Consider the following 16,379-nt stretch of genomic DNA (forward strand, 5'->3'; position numbering starts at 1 on the left):
TGAGCAATCGTGAGCAATGAGGTCATGTTCCTGAAGACAGAAAATGGACATGACCTGCTTATCACAAGAGTGGTGAGTCCCCCAAACTTGGTGGTCCTTTCCTATAATGCAGCCCACTGTGTATGCTGACATCCACATTCACCCACCTGCATCATTCTCATGGGACTTGGGAGGGCATGAGGGACTGATGTGAATGTGAGCTGTGGCTATTGCTTTTGCTCCATGTAGTAATGTCCCCTTTATTACTGAACTAAAAGTTTTCTGTCTTCTGCTACCATCCCTCAAACAACAACTAGTCATATCTAACTAGTTTTTAAAGACCCTTCACCATTCTTGAAAATTACACCCATCCTATTAGCAAAAATTCAAAAGTGATCACTTGTTATGCTGGTGGAGATGCAGAGAAAAGGGACCTCTGGTACCATGCCACAGCCTTTTTGTTAAACAAGTTAATAATAATATATATTGGTATATATTTATTGGCAAACTCATTGAATTGCAGACATCAAATACGTACAGATTTTACATGTCAAGCATACCTGAAAAGGTGGTTTTCACACCCTAGCTGTTGTGGCTCAGTTAGTTGATTGTGGTCCCATGTACCGAACTTTCAATGGTTTATTCCTGATCAGGGCACATACCTCGACTGCAGGTTCAATCCCTGGTCGGGGTATATATGGGAGGTAGTAGATCGATGTTTCTCTCTCTCATATCTATGTTTCTTTCTCTCTCTCTTCCTCTCTAGAAAATCAATTAAGACATTTTTTAAGAAGTTGGTCTTCAAAAAAAACAAAACATTCTATATAATATATATATAAATACATATATTTTAGTCTAAAATCTCATTTATGAGAATCTATCCTATAAATGTAAGGGTATACATACACAGGTATTCATTAAAGCACTCATGATAGTTAATACTAAACACCCATGAAGAGAGTAATCCTTGTCCTAGCTGGTCTGGCTCAATGGATAGAGCATCAGTCCTCGGACTGAAGGGTCCCAGGTTCGATTCTGGTCAAGGGCACATACCTTGGTTACAGGTTCCCCCGTTCTGGTTGGGGTGTGTGAAGGAGGCAACCAATAGATGTGCCTCTCTCACAACTATGTTTCTTTCTGTCTCTCCCTCTCCCTTCCAATCTCTCTAACCATCAATGGAAAAATACCATTGGGTGAGGATAATCATAAATAAATAAATAAATAAATAAATAAATAAATAAATAAATAAATAAATAATAGTGTTGTTGTTTTAAAAAGAGAGTAAACTTTCAAGCTAGTGAAGAGAGCAGTTAAATCTCCATTTATGATTCTAAAGATATTGTCAACATGTTTTTGTTTTAGATAGGAGGGGAGGGTGAGAGAGAGGGAGATAGAGAGAGAGAAAGAAAGAAAGAAAGAAAGAAAGAAAGAAAGAAAGAAAGAAAGAAAGAAAGAAAGAAAGAAAGAAAGAAAGAAAGAAAAGAAAGAAAGAAAGAAAAGAAAAGGAAAAGAAAAGAAAAGAAAAGAAAAGAAAAGAAAAGAAAAGAAAAGAAAAGAAAAGAAAAGAAAAGAAAAGAAAGAGAAACATCAATCAGTTGCCTTCAGTATGAATATCTACCAGGGATCAAACCCGCAACCTGTGTATATGGGAATCAAACCTAAAACCTTTGCTGTACTGGATGATGCTCCAACCAACTGAGCCACACGAGCCAGGGCTATGCACTGTTAGCTGTGGAAAATAAAATCTAGAGTGTGACCTCATTTTGTGGAGTAAATGACCCAAACCATATGAAGCAATCCTAGTAACAGAAAAAAGGGGGCAAGCAGAAACAGTAGATATGACATTGGTTGTCTGTCTTAGAGTGGGGGTGTGGATAGAAAACAAAAGGGAGAAGAGGGATACATTACCTACTTTAGGTGCATGGACACCAAAAATCTTATTACAGGAAATACTCTAACTTATCCCTGAACTCTGGAGTGTCACTCAAGAAGTGCCTTCTGCTTGGCCAGAGTGGCTCAGTGGTTGAGCATGGACCTATTGATTCTGGTCAGGGCACATGCCAGGGTTGTAGGCTTAATCCCCAATAGGGGGTATGCAGGAGACAGCTGATGGATGATTCTCTCTCATCATTGATGTTTCTATCTCTCTCTTACTCTCCCTTCCTCTCTCTGAAATCAATAAAAAACATATTTAGCCCTACCCAGTTTGGCTCAGGGGATAGAGTGTCAGCCAGCTTTGATTCCAGTCGAGGGCACATACCTCAGTTGCAGGCTCAATCAAGGCCCCATCTGGGCCACCTGTGGGAGGCAACCAATCCATGTGTCTCTGTCACATAGATGTTCCTCTGTCTCTCCCTCTCCCATCCATTTTCTTAAAACTCAATGGAAAAAAATCCTCAGATGAGGATTAACAAAATAAGTAAATAAATAACATTTAATTAAAAAATAAAAAACATTTTAAAAATATTTCTTAAAAAAGAAGGGCCTTCTATGACCTAAAATGACAATCCCAATGCTCCTTTAGCAGGCAGACCTGGTAGGTGAATAAAAAGTGGGTACAGTCACCCAAGGACACCAGGCACTGCCAACAAGAAAAGGGATTGAAACCCAGGGCCCCTTCAGAAAATACTATTCTATAGTAAAACCGGTGTTGAGTATAGATAGGGGAGAATGAGGGCCTCAAAAGAAAACTCTGGTGGAATCTCCCTGCCCCTCTCCATCTCTTACCCCACCCAGGCTCGGCCTTTCATCTTCCTCCTGGCCTCACTTCTCAGCACTTTGCTGAGAGGAGCAGCCACCTTCCCCCCACCCTCTGGGCTAATCCCAGGTTCTGGTTTGTCTGGAGTGGGGCCCAATCCTGTAGTGGGCTGGCACACTGAGTCCTGCTTTATTAAGCCCTGGACTTGTCCTGAGGCAGCAGGACCAAGCCTGGCCACGGAATCTTCGTCTGATATAGTAACAGGACCTCTGCCACCCAGGAGAGCCCACCTGCTGCCATGGGCCACTACCGCATCCACGTGGCCACTGGGGCCTGGCTCTTCTCTGGGTCGTTCAACTGCTTGCAGCTGTGGCTGGTCAGGGAGCATGAGGAGGCAGAACTGGAGCAGCAGCTGCGGCCAGTGCGGGGGCCAGGTGGGCAGGGGAAGCAGGGACTCAGACCCCAGGTGGGTTTGGGCTGAGAGCCTGAGGGCCTGAGGGCCTGAGGGCCTGAGAGTGGGTGGGAAACAGGAAGCTGGGAGCCAGCTGCTAGAGCAACCGGGTGGGCTGGGACTATCTGGCAACTATCTGGGTGAAGGGACACCTGCACCTGAGCGTGTGAGAGGTTCAGAGTCAGGGCCCTGGCTGGGCTCAACACCTTTCTCCCTGTCCCTTACCTTGGTCCACTCAGCCTCCACTACTTTCCCAGTTGACCCCAGGCCAGTGTCATTATGGGCCAATGGTCAAAGGGAAGGTCCTAGGAGACCTCGAAGGCAGGAGAGTTCAGTTAATGGACAGGTGTAGGTGATGATGCTCAGTTCTCAATTCAAGACCCTGGTCTTTCCTGTGAGATGGGCATCTGAGACGGTGCAGGTGTTGGGAGGAGGCAATGGCATCGGACTCCACAAAGGACTCCACACCCTCAGTTAAATGTCCTCTCCCGGGTCCCCATTACTAAGTCTCAACAGGTTCTGGCCCCACAGGTGGAGGAGCTCGAACAGGACATTCCCCAGGACTTGGGGCCACTGCAGTTCATGAAGTTGGGCAAACACCGCTCCCTGGTGGACGATGCTTGGTTCTGTGACCGCATCACCGTGCAGGGCCCATGAGCCTTAGAGGAGCCCGCCTTCCCATGCTACCATTGGGTGCAAGGCGAGGGCCTGCTGACCCTGCCCGAGGGCCCCGGTGAGGGGGCCACCTCAGGGAAGGGGGTGGGGGACCCAGGGATTACTGGAGGTGGGGAGAGGCAGGGGGTAACATTGAGGAAGGTCCTAGGGGTTGAAATAGTGCATGCTCAGCAGGTTAAAGGTGGCCAAGGAGGGAAATGAGGGGAAAGTTATACATAGAATTATAAAGGCTGGAAGTGGGACTGGACAGGGAAAATGAGTGATGTGTACATCCCACCTCCCAAAACGATAAGCACAGGGAATGGGAGGTGCAGCCATGCGGGAAAACAGAAGAGACAACGTAAAGGGGAAAGGAGATCTCCATGTGACTGAGAACAAGTTGGGGCAGAGACAGGTAAGGCTAGCACAGGGAATTAGGGAATAGTGGGTGTGACCCCTGAGAGGAGACAGGGAAGGGAAGTAATAAATGATATGAGGTGAAGAGCTGGCTTGACTGTGAAAACATGGAAGACAACTATGAGGGCAGGGAGCACACTGACTGAGGTGGGGATGAAAGAGGACAGCAAACATAGAATCTGTTACTTTAAGAATTAAGTATGATGGACAATTGAGGTAAAATACAGGTAAGAATGGAAACCTGAACTAAATGTCTTTGAGGAACAAATTAGTATAAGTACAGATGTGGTCAGGATTAAGTCAGGTTACCAACTATAAACTATGTGAAGTTGAGGATGGGTGAGATAAAGCCAGGTAAAGTAGCAATGTCAAGCCATTTCTGAGTTTGGCATACATAGAATATCTTATCCCAGGGGAGAGGGGACAGTGGAGATAGGGGAGGTCAGAGGAGGTAAGTGTACCTAACTGAAATATGTCATTTTGGAGAACAGGTTAAGACATTGACAGGGGAAAACCAGCACAGGGGAAATTAACAAAGCAACAAAAGATATTGTAGGATAGGTGTTGACATATCAGCTCATTAAGAATGAAATTCACAGATCATGAAGAATAGGGATAGATAGGTAAATTTGAGTTAAATGTTACGATACAGTGTCAAAAATGGGATTTTCCTCTCAGGACAAATATGAGATCAGAGATTGGTGAAATAAAGAAAAGGTAGTGGGAGAAGATTAGTGATTATGGAATCTCATGTATGATGCCATATAGTTAAGAAACAAGAGACTGCAATCTCACTTCTAAGAATATATGCTAAGAAGCCCTAAACACCAATCAGAAAGAATATATGCACCCCTATGTTCATTGCACTATTATTTACAATGACTAAGATTTGGAAATAACCAAAGTGCCCATGGTTAGGTGAGTGGATAAAAAATCTGTGGTATATTTATACAATGGAATAATATGCAGCTGTAAAAAAAGAAGGATTTCTTACTCTTTGCAACAACATGGATGGACCTGGAGAATATTATGCTAAGTGAAATAAGCCAGTCAGAGAAAAACAAATATCCCATGATCTTACATGTAAGTAGAATCTAATGAACACAAAAAAACTGATTAATAAAAAAGGTCAGGAGGCATGGAGGCATGGAACAGACTGACATAACTCAGAAATGGGGTGGGGGAGACATGGGAAGAGATTAACCACAGAACTTATGTTAACACACATAACCAATGGATATAGCCAATAGTGTGGTGAAGGCCTTAAATGGGTCAGGGGCTCAGAGGAAGGGGGAAAACAGGGAATTACTGGGGGACATCTATAATACTGTCAACAATTTTAAAATAAAAAAACATAAAAAACAGGAGACTGGAAGAAGCCAGAGTATAGCATGAGATTGGAGAAAACATTGAGGAGAATTGCTTTAATATCTCCCCAGCCCGCCTGGCAGGAAATACCTTGAATGTGTTCCAGAAGCATCGAGAAAAGGAACTGGAGGAAAGACAGCAAATCTACTGGTGACCACCCTATTAGAAGCCTCCCAAATGTAAACCCCCTCCCTGACAAATTCCTCCATCACTGACTTCTACCCCCTCCATTAACCTTTGTCCTCATCTTCTAGCTGGGCCACCTGGAAGGAAGGGTTACCCAAGACAATAGCTGCAGGCAGTATAGATGATCTGCCTCCAAATATGAGATTCCATGAGCAGAAGAGGCTGGACTATGAATGGTCAGCAATTGCAGGGTGAGGAAATGGTCAGAGTGGAGTGGAGCTGGTGGATCCAGAAACAGGTGGGATTTGGTATATTGATGGTTTCATCCTTGATATCTGTTCTAGGCTTATGGAGATGGCCCTCAAATATGTTTACAGCCTCCTAAGCCCCTGGAAATGCCTGGAAGATCTTGAACAGATTTTCTGGGGACAAAATACTGCCCTAGCTGGTCAGTTGTTTACCCATGTCCCCATAACACCTTGATGATCCTATTAATGAGCTGTCACACTCCATAGTCCCCAAAACTTCTTGCCAAAAAAGAACTTACACCTGGGGATCTCACAGAGGCCTCATGAATGAAAACATGTGGGCTGGGTATGGAGGAGTCATGTGACTAACTCCCTCGAGTAGAGTCTAAAGGAGAGGAACATCAGGTTGTGGTGAATATCTTCCTTCTAACCTCCACTCTGACCCCACAGAGAAGGTTCACCAGCGCTGGCAGGATGATAAGCTTTTTGGCTACCAGTTCCTCAATGGCGCCAACCCCATGCTGCTGAGACGCTCCACCTCTCTGCCCTTCCGACTGGTGCTGCCCTCGGGGATGGAAGAGCTTCAGGCCCATTTGGAGAAAGAACTCCAGGTACACCCTCCAGCCCTTTAATGTCTTCTCCTTCTCTATGTGAGGAGGTGAAGTGGTGAAGCGGAGGGACCAAATCTGAGTCTGGAAAGGGAGCACAGTATCCATTGTCCCTGGGTGAAGAGTCCTCTTCTAGAAAAATCTAGAGGTGATAATGTAGGAAAAGGCATCCATAATGGATTCTGCCAATAAAGCTGACCATTAGGAGATGGTGGGGAAAGGAGCTTGAGCAGCCTGACAAGGGGAGAGCTTGGCATACCTGTGCTACAAAATCAACTGGCATACTTAGTCCTAAAACTACTTCTGCCAAAGATGAGCCACATGTCTCTAGGGAAGAATCCTTTCATGGGGTCTTGGCCCTCTGTGCAAAATAAGGAAACTTGAACTTGATGCTCTGGTACTTCCTTTAGTTCTGCCACTGGGACTCTGGTACTGATGTAGGATAATGGCAAGAAAAGAGAGTGAATGTCTTTCCCTTTGCCTTGGCCGTGTGGAGGAATGCTTTCAACTCTAATCATGGGTGCATTCCACTTTCCTTAGAATGGTTCCCTTTTTTAGGCTGACTTCATTCTACTAAATGGAATTCAAGCCAGCGTGATCCAAGGAGAGAAGTAGTACCTGGCTGCGCCCCTTATCATGCTGAAGATGGAACCCAGTGGGAAGCTGCTACCTATGGTCATCCAGGTAAGGTGTCCTGGGCAACCTCCTCCCAACACTGCTCTGTGTTCATCCCCAACCTTTTCCAATGGACAAAGACAGATGGTTCTTGTCACTCACCTCTGCATTGTTCAGTGATACCTGCCCTTGTATTCAATCTCTCCTTTCTACCTTACAGCCTACTTACTACTCACCTGGAATTGCGTTTTTGAGAGTCATAATGGTCTCTGTTGGTTCTCACCCTAAGGCTACCAATCTCTTTCTGACGTTTTAGTGTATGGAATACCCTTTCTTTCTCAGATGTATTTTCTCCCTTGGTTTTATGTGTTTTCATTCTTACTGTTCTCATCAATCAATTGATGAGAACTGTCAGGTATCTCACATGTCTTGCTTCTCCTTCCTATTCTACCATCCTAATTCACACCCTCATCAGGGTTCTCTCAGTCACACTGGACACCTCTTTCCAATTCCTCCAGCTTTGAACCTGACCATCATGGCACTGACATTTCCCCCACAGCTAGTGAGAGCATGAGTGGAAGGGTCTTCATTCCTCTTAATTAGTTTATAACCCTCTAGAGACAATAATCTTAGTCACCAGTGTTTCCCCCCAGAATTATAAGCATAGTTTCTAAATAGGATGAAGTCAATTAATGCTTAGTTCCTCTTTGTTTCAGATCCAGCCTCCCAACCCCAGCAACCCCACCCCACCACTGTTCTGCCCTCAGATCCACCTGGCTCCTGGCTAAGTCATGGGTCCGAAGTTCAGATTTCCATGTTCATGAGCTCCAGTATCACTTGTTGAATACTCATCTGCTGGCTGAGGTTATTGCTGTGGCCACCATGAAGTGCCTCCCATGGTTGCACCCTGTCTTCAAGGTACATCCCTACCTTCCATGTCCTATCTTTCTCGTATCACAGAGAAATGAGAAAAAAAAAACCCAACAGCTATTTAGGATTTTAAAATCCTAAGCCTTTTGGTTGGTAACATGTTAAGAAAGCTTCTTCTAATTGAATGTGTCCATGTTATGGTAATTTTAAAAACCTTATAACAATTTGTGAAGAGCGAAGAGAAGATTATTGTGTCAGGATCTTAAGCCTTATGACTTTATTTAATGTTTAAATTATTTTATTTTTAGATAATCATAGATTCTCATGTAGTTTTAAGAAATAATATGGAGACATGCCATCTACTGTAATAAGTCACTTAGCATATATTCAGCACTTATTGTAAGGCCAGTCTAATATTCTCCAGCAGAGTCTGTTGTAGAGCAGAAATATAATTTGACAAAACTATTGTTCTGATTTCATATAGTTAGCATTTAACTGACAACACAAATGGTACAGATGAAAACATAATCAGAAAACAGAATCTCGAAACAGAGTTTGAAATCAAGAGAGAAAACAACAAACACCATATTTTTTTATGGAGAATGTTAAACCACAACTTTGGATTCATTAAGTATAAGGTCAAAGGAATAAAAGAGCAGCCCAAGCGGTTATTTATTCTTCCCAATGAGAGGTGATGACATGGTACTTAGATAAATGGAAAGCAAATGCAAATACTTTGTGATGAGAGGAAATAGTCATCTCAGCATGCTTAGGTGCAAGATTGGAGAGAAAGCTCAGAGGTCTAAGCTGCTGAAACCACAAGGAGCCCACCAGGTAGATATGGTTGTACTGATCCAAAAATATTGTAATTTTATAAAACAATGAGCCTAGAATATATTGCTAGCTAGAAGGCAGCAAAAATAGCCTTATGCTTGCTTAAAAAATACATGTTTTAATTATTTTTAAAAACATTTTTAAAAATATATTTTTATTTATTTCAGAGAAGGGAGAGAGAGAGAGAGAGATAGGAACATCAATGATGAGGGAGAATCATTAATCGGTTGCCTCCTGCACATCCCACACTAGGGATCAAGCCCGCAACCCAGGCATATGCCCTGACCAGGAATTCAACTGTGACCTCCTGGTTCATAGGTCAATGCTCAACCACTGATCCATGCCAGCTTCACACATAGCAGCAGGAGCAAAAATGATACAAGTTTATGGACCAGAGCAAAAACAACACAATCAGGAAAAGCCAATTTGAGGTCAAAGATGAGATGTTCAGTTTTAGGTACATTTAGTTTAAAGTAGTAACAAGATATGAGTGCATGGTGGGTAGAACATCTGAATTATGTTCCTTCCAGAAGTCCAAACCTTTATACCCAAACCTGTCCATTGGTAGTGATGACCCCTTTGGGTTCTGGGGTAACATAGACAAGGTAGACATAAACAGAATTCATTGTTGTTGGATTTAATTGACTTTATGATGCCTTTGCATCATCATCTTCTGCGTATCTTAGTAGTTAAACTGACTTTTACACTTCAATATCTCCTTTTCACAGACCCCTCTACACATGTCTCCCCTCACCATAATAACTTCCTCCCACTGTAAACAGTTGAGTTGTTATCAGGCCACCCAGCAGGGGTAAGCTTGCCAACTTCATAAAGGTTACCTGTGCAGGCTCTGCATTCAGACTGCTGGTGTCTGGATCCTGAATCCTGGCTTCAGTTCTTACCAGATGTGTGCTCAGTGTCCTCATCTCTAAATGGGGATAATAGGCACTCCATCATGGAGTTGATGTGGGATAATAGAACAACATGACACAGGCTAAATGCAACAAAAAATAGTAGTTCTTGCCATTATGAATAGTTCTTTGTCTTCTGATATTTCTCTCCTGAAGAAGACTTCAGGGTCTCTATGACACTCAGCATCTTTTTGAATCTTTCTAAAGTTGCAGAACAATGTGAGTTGCCTTAATATGTTAACACCAATGAGCTTAGTTGGGTCCTTCCCTCTCTGCAGCATCACCAACTCACATAAATACCAATATCGCATGAATCCTCCATCTCAGGAAGAAAACAAAATTGTCTAACACAAAAGAAAATGCACATCAGGATCAGATGGCCTTTTTTAATGGACAAAGGAAAGCAGGAGAGAGGGGCTCTACGTAACAGTTCCTAATTGGGGATGGGAGGAAGTTTGACAACGGCCCCTCTGCTGATAAAGAAGCTAGATCAGTATAGCTCCTTTAATTCTGACTAAAAGTAACCTACCTACCCCAACCCTGAAATTTAAAAAATGCAAGAGGAAAACAACTAGAGATTGAAGGATTGGCTTTGAAAATTAATGGAAAGGTTAGTTTAAACTGTAAGGGCATGTATGATAGAAAAAAATATTTTTAAAAAATCAAAAGTTAAAGGGCTGATTCTTAAAGGACACCTATACTTAAGGTAGAAATAATAAAGGAAATTAAAACAACTATTATTCAAGGGCATCTGTGTGCTAGGCAATTATTAAACACTTTCATACATAATACACACAAGCATCAGCACAGCATTCGTGACGAGACCCTATTGTCATCCCCTGTAAACAGATAAAGAGATGGACCCTCAGAGGGTTTATTATCTTGGTCAAGTATCAAAGTAAGTAGTGAAGTGTTGATTAAAATCCCGGTCAGGCAGACCACAAAGCTCAACTCCCAGGGCCATATGAGAACATGAGATTAAGAAATCAGAAAGGCAGAAGGGGACCAGCCTGCAAAGGCACTAGCAGGGAGAAAAGGGTCAAGAGGAGAGGGAAAGAAGGCCACCATGCTGAGTGCCACTCCCTAATAAAGAAGGATCCAAGTATTTCCTCCATATACCACCCCCTCCCACCTTCTCCATCCAGCTCCTGATCCCCCACACACGCTACACAATGGACATCAACACCCGGACATGAAACCAATTCGTCTCAGATGGAGGTTTATTTGACAAGCTAAGGAGGTAATGGAGTGGCCACCTAATCATCCAACTCTGCATGACCTCCTGTCACTTTCAAGATTCCAGGCCCTCCTGTGTGAATGTCCTGACCCTTAAACTCAGAAGCCTTGTCCCTTTATGCCAATGTCATTAAATCTGAAAAGGCCATATCTAACCATTTTATATACTATGCCATGTTCTCCAGCTCTGTATCTCCCCTCAAGACCTTTCATTTTGACTGGCTGGCATGGCTCAGTGGTTGAGCATCAACCTATGAACCAGGAGGTCATGGTTCAATACCCAATCAGGGCATATGCCTGGGTTGCAGGCTCAATCCCCAGTGTGGGGTGTGCAAGAGGCAGCTGTTCAATGATTCTCTCTCATAGTTGATGTTTCTACCTTTCCCTCCCTTCCTCTCTAAAGTCAATAATATACATATTTTTCTTTTTTTAAAAGACCTCTCATTTCTATTGTCACAGGGATGGAGCACAGGTGGAGGGGGTCATGTGCAGGTGCTCCGTCGGGCCATGACTCAGCTGACCTACCGCTCCCTCTGTCCTCCTGATGATCTGGCTGACCATGGCCTGCTGGGAATCCCAAGTGCCCTCTATGCCCATGATGCTTTACGACTCTGGGACATCATTGCCCTGTGGGTGAGAGTGGGAGCTTAGAAATACAGGGACATTGGGAATAGTGAGAATAGGGCTTTAACCTGAGTTCACCATGAGGTCAAAGGAATACAGAACAAGAAGGTTGAGACAGGAGGAGCAAAGGACTCCGTCAAGGAGAAATGAGAAACAGTGAGGAGATAGTGGGCCAAATCTGAGAATGGGAAAGCCAAAATAGACAGCAGGGAGCATTGTGTGGGCAAGTAAAACCAAAGGGTCTGGTGGAATCAGGGTTTTTGTTATGAAGAGTGACTATCAATCATGTGTATGAAATCCTTTATTTATTTATTTAATATATTTGTACTGTTTTCATAGAGGAAGGGAGAGAGGGAGAAAGAAACATCAGTGATCAGAGAGAATCATTGATTGGCTGCCTCCTGCATTCCCCCACACCCCACAGTGATCAAGCCCGCAACCCAGATATGTGCCCCAACTTGGAATCAAACATTGACCACCTGGTTCATAGGTCCACACTCAACCACTGAGCAACATCAGCCAGATGGAATTATCAAAACTAATGATATAAGTTTTTTCTTTCTAAACTAGTTTTTAGAAAGAATTAAGGGATATTCCAAAGGCAAGTCTTGTCAGATCTGTCCCAGATACAGTGAGAATAAGCTGGATAGACACCACAGAAAAGGAAAGGAGTAGCAGCCAGAGGATAGAGCCTTCTAATCTCGAGAAGCTCAGCTCCTTTCTCTGGGCAGGTATGTGGAAGGGATCATCTACCGCTTCTACCGTGGGGATGATGTCGTGAGAGGGGACCCTGAGCTGCAGGTCTGGTGTAGGGAGATCACTGAGGTGGGGCTATGCCAGGCCCAGGACCGAGGTAAGATCCCTCCCTAGAGAAAGGAGCTTTTTGCCAGCTTTGCCCTTCTGGGAGCATGACCTCAACCCCTCATCACCCCCTCTCCCTTCACACATGGAGTACCTTAATCCCATTCCTACTTTCTAAATCTCAGGATAATTCTAGAAACTCAAGGACCCCATGCCTTTTCACAGATGCACCTAACATACCATAAGGACTTATAAGACCAGAACCACAGTCAGTGAGTAATCTGCCCAGGCCCTGCCAAACACTCTCCGAATGTTTGTCTGTTTCTTACTTAAGGATATAAATGGGGAGGTTAATACCACCAAAGCCCATGACAGCCTATACTTGCTTTCCCTCCCCTTGCCTCCTTGTGGCTACTGTCCGGCACTCACAGAGGATCCAGACATCCTGCACACCTGCCACAGTGCAGAGTCATTTCTAGTTGTCATCTCAATACTGTATATATTTTGACTTAAACCCAAACTCATTGCCATGATCCTTGGGACTCAAGTTTCTTAGGCAAACATGCCCTGCTCACAAGTGAACTACCTTTAGGTCCTCTACCCCATTCTTTTCCATAACAAAGAAATAGCCTTTTTTGAGCTCTTCTTAGGTTCATATTCCTCTCTCTAGTACACATAGGCCAGATGGGACTGTTTTGAATCATCCTTTAGCTCCTTGCCACTTCACGCCAATACCTTGAATTTCTTCCATTCTCTCCATGTGATAACTGTAGCCAACAGCTAAGAGCTATTACCTATAACCAGGCCCTGTGGATGCAAACATCAGTAAACCACAAGCCAACCATGGAGTGCAGTCATAGCTCAAAGTATCTGGGGCTGTATCTTCCCCATTCATCCAATGGCACCTCATCAGCCCTTCCAAGACCAAAATTTCTGTAGTATGTCTCAGTTCTGTCCATCAGGCTCCATGTGCTCCAAAAGACCCTCTCATTCTCTCTTTTGTGCTTCTCCCTGTGAAATATCCACATCAGAGCACTTGTTATACTTATTTGAATATCAGCTTTAACCTCTTGCACCCACACTGTATCTCCAGCAACTTTTATGTTTCTCTTTGTACCATCCTTCTCTCATCACCCTCATTAAAGGCAGTGTGTTATGATTTTCTCTTCCCAGACCTATGACTTGAGAAAGCTATATAATCTCATTGACTTTTAATATCCTTTCTCAGAAATGAGTGTATTTCTTGTCCCAAATGAAATAATGAATATGACAAAGTTGAACATGTGTAAACTAATCGATGTAAAATGATTGTGATCCTATGCCCCACTCCAAAAAATTACCTCCCCAATATGGTCAGCAAGTATAAGAGGTGAGCAGGTCCTTCAACTTCTTGAGCAGCATCTCAACTATAAAGTGAGTGGAATGGGACAGTGGATTTCATGCTGTTTCAGTTCCAACATCTGTCTATGACTTCTTTTTTTTTCTACATTATAGCCCAGACCTCAAACTACTTTCCAGGAATGGGAGGGCAATCTCAGTATTCTTAACCACTTGAGGGGAGGGTGGAAATTTTATTAAAATAATATAAACGTAGAGAAAAGTTAATGTTATAAATCATTGGCCTACAAATTGAACTTTCAGTAAGGTGACATACCTATATAATTAGCACAAAGAACAAAAAAAAACATTACCAGCTCCTATAAAGCCCCTTGTATACTATTCCAATCCTTGCCCATCCAAAGGTAACCACTTTATACTGCACAGGTTAGTTTTACCCATTTGAACTTTACACAAATGAAAACACAAACATGCATTCACTAATGTCTCAAAGTATGTTTGAGATATACCCATGCTGTTGTGACATGAAGCATGTAGTTCATTGTTCTCATTGTATGTTATTGTATTTTGTGAATATGACAGGCTTTATTTTTTCCTTTCTGCCATTGATGGGCATTTAGGTTGTTTCCATTTTGAGGCGATTAATGTTGTTGCTGCTGTGAACATTGTTGTATGTACAATTCTGTTGGGTGTGTATCTAGAAGTGAAATCGATGGTCATAGGATATGTGTATGTTCAGTTTTAGTGGTTTCTGACAGTTTTCCAATGTGCTTGTATACATTTAAACTCCCTCTCCAGAGTATGAGGTATAGTCAGTATCTTCTCAAATATTTGAAAAAATGCTTTGGTCATATTATGAATATGTTGTGTTTTCACATTATGAGTTTAAGTTTTATTCTCCCAGTGACTGGTAAACCAAGGAACTTGTCCTCGGTTTAGTAGCCACATGGATATCTTCCTTTGTGTGGAGCGAGCATGTTACTCTTTTGTACTATTTTATTTTGGGTTGTCTACCTCTCTCCTATTGCTTTTAACCACTTTTGAACACTGGATATTTGACCAACCAGCCTCTTGGCTCTGCCCACTCTCTACCTTATATACATAGCTACAGTGGACTGAGGGGCTTTACATGGACCATCAGTTTATAAAGTAACTGTTATTATAACCTCTATTTTCAGAGTAAAAGAATAGAAACTCAGAGAAACTAAGCAATTAATTAGTGCAATTAATTAGTCAGCAGTAAGCAAGGACTTGTCTGTGACTAAATTATTAACTACCCCTCCTTGATTTCTCATAGTTCCTTTTCCTGACTTACTTATATTCTTATCACTATCTAACATACCATGTGTAATTTTACTTAGTTATTCTGTTTATTATCATTCTTCACTACTACAATCTGTTTTTCCCACAAACGTATTCCTAATGCCTATATACTGTCTGATATATACTAGTTCATGACTTTTTAAATAAATGAATGAATGAACACCCACTAATTCTAATATACGGACATGCCAAGATATCAGCATTTATTTCCTTACTCCTTTGGAAATGCAGCATCTAAGCTTTGTCCTTTTCTCTAGGTTTCCCTGTCTCCTTCCAATCTCGGGCTCAGCTCTGTCATTTCCTTATCATGTGCATCTTCACATGCACTGCCCAGCATGCAGCAGTCAATATGGGCCAGGTATGGACAGCTGCAAGCCTGGGTCTCTCTCTGAGAGAAAGCTTCTAGGCTAGGGGATACTTGAGGGAGAAAGCTGGGATCTAGGGTCCTGAATCAGAGTTTCTGAGTGACTCCAGATTCTTCCTCCCCCAGTTCGACTGGTTTGCCTGGGTCCCTAATGTCCCGTGCTCAATGGGATGCCCCCACCCACCACCAAGTATGATGTCACAGTGGACACAGTGATGGGCTCACTACCTAATGTCTGGCACAGCTGTCTTCAAATGTTTGCCACATGGCTCCTTAGCCGGCCACAGCAAGACATGGTGAGAGGGGACCTCTGGAATTCCGAAGGGACTGATGGCTGACAAGGAGACTTTAGGGTGAGGGACTGGAGTTTGGGTCCCTTTTTCTTAGAACTACAAGATGATTGATCCTTTCTTTCTGCTTTAGGTACCACTGGGGCATCACAAAGAAGAGTATTTCTCAGGTCCTGAGCCCAAGGCTGATTTAAGGCAGTTTCAGACAGATCTGGACAACCTGGAAAGGGAAATCGTGGCCCGGAATGAGCAGTTAGAACTTCCCTATAAATACCTGAAGCCCAGTCTCATAGAGAGTAGTGTTGACATCTGAGCCCAAATTATTCACTGTTCAAATACTTGAGGCCACCACCATGCTTAACATTTTCCCCCCACTCTTCTCATGCATCTGCGTTGCTATGGTTCTATTTTCTCCTCTTGGGTTCCCTACCTAAATATCTCACCTGCATGAGGCATTGTCCTTCCAGTTCCCTAATAGGATGATCTTTAACTTGAAACCAACTCCCTTAGAGAAATCAAATATCTACTCATGTAATGTTTTCTTTCCCCTGGAAAGTTTGCCTTCTCCATTTATCAATAAATCACTATATAATGGCATTACATTATCATTGATATAAGTAATTT

General features: G+C 43.0%; 1 pseudogene across 1 annotated transcript; it reads left to right on the forward strand.

Annotated features, from left to right (window-relative positions):
* The first annotated feature begins 2,975 nt into the window (after positions 1-2,975).
* On the forward strand, positions 2,976-16,068 carry LOC308254348 (polyunsaturated fatty acid lipoxygenase ALOX12-like; annotated as a pseudogene). The gene is made up of 14 exons: positions 2,976-3,143; positions 3,660-3,861; positions 5,639-5,717; positions 5,822-5,944; positions 6,038-6,141; positions 6,392-6,552; positions 7,090-7,233; positions 7,881-8,082; positions 10,925-11,019; positions 11,483-11,644; positions 12,371-12,492; positions 15,359-15,459; positions 15,592-15,761; positions 15,889-16,068. The product of its transcript is annotated as a polyunsaturated fatty acid lipoxygenase ALOX12-like (transcript).
* The last annotated feature ends 311 nt before the right edge of the window (positions 16,069-16,379 follow it).

Source organism: Plecotus auritus, assembly GCF_963455305.1.
Source record: "Plecotus auritus genome assembly, chromosome: 7".
Lineage (NCBI taxonomy): Eukaryota > Metazoa > Chordata > Mammalia > Chiroptera > Vespertilionidae > Plecotus > Plecotus auritus.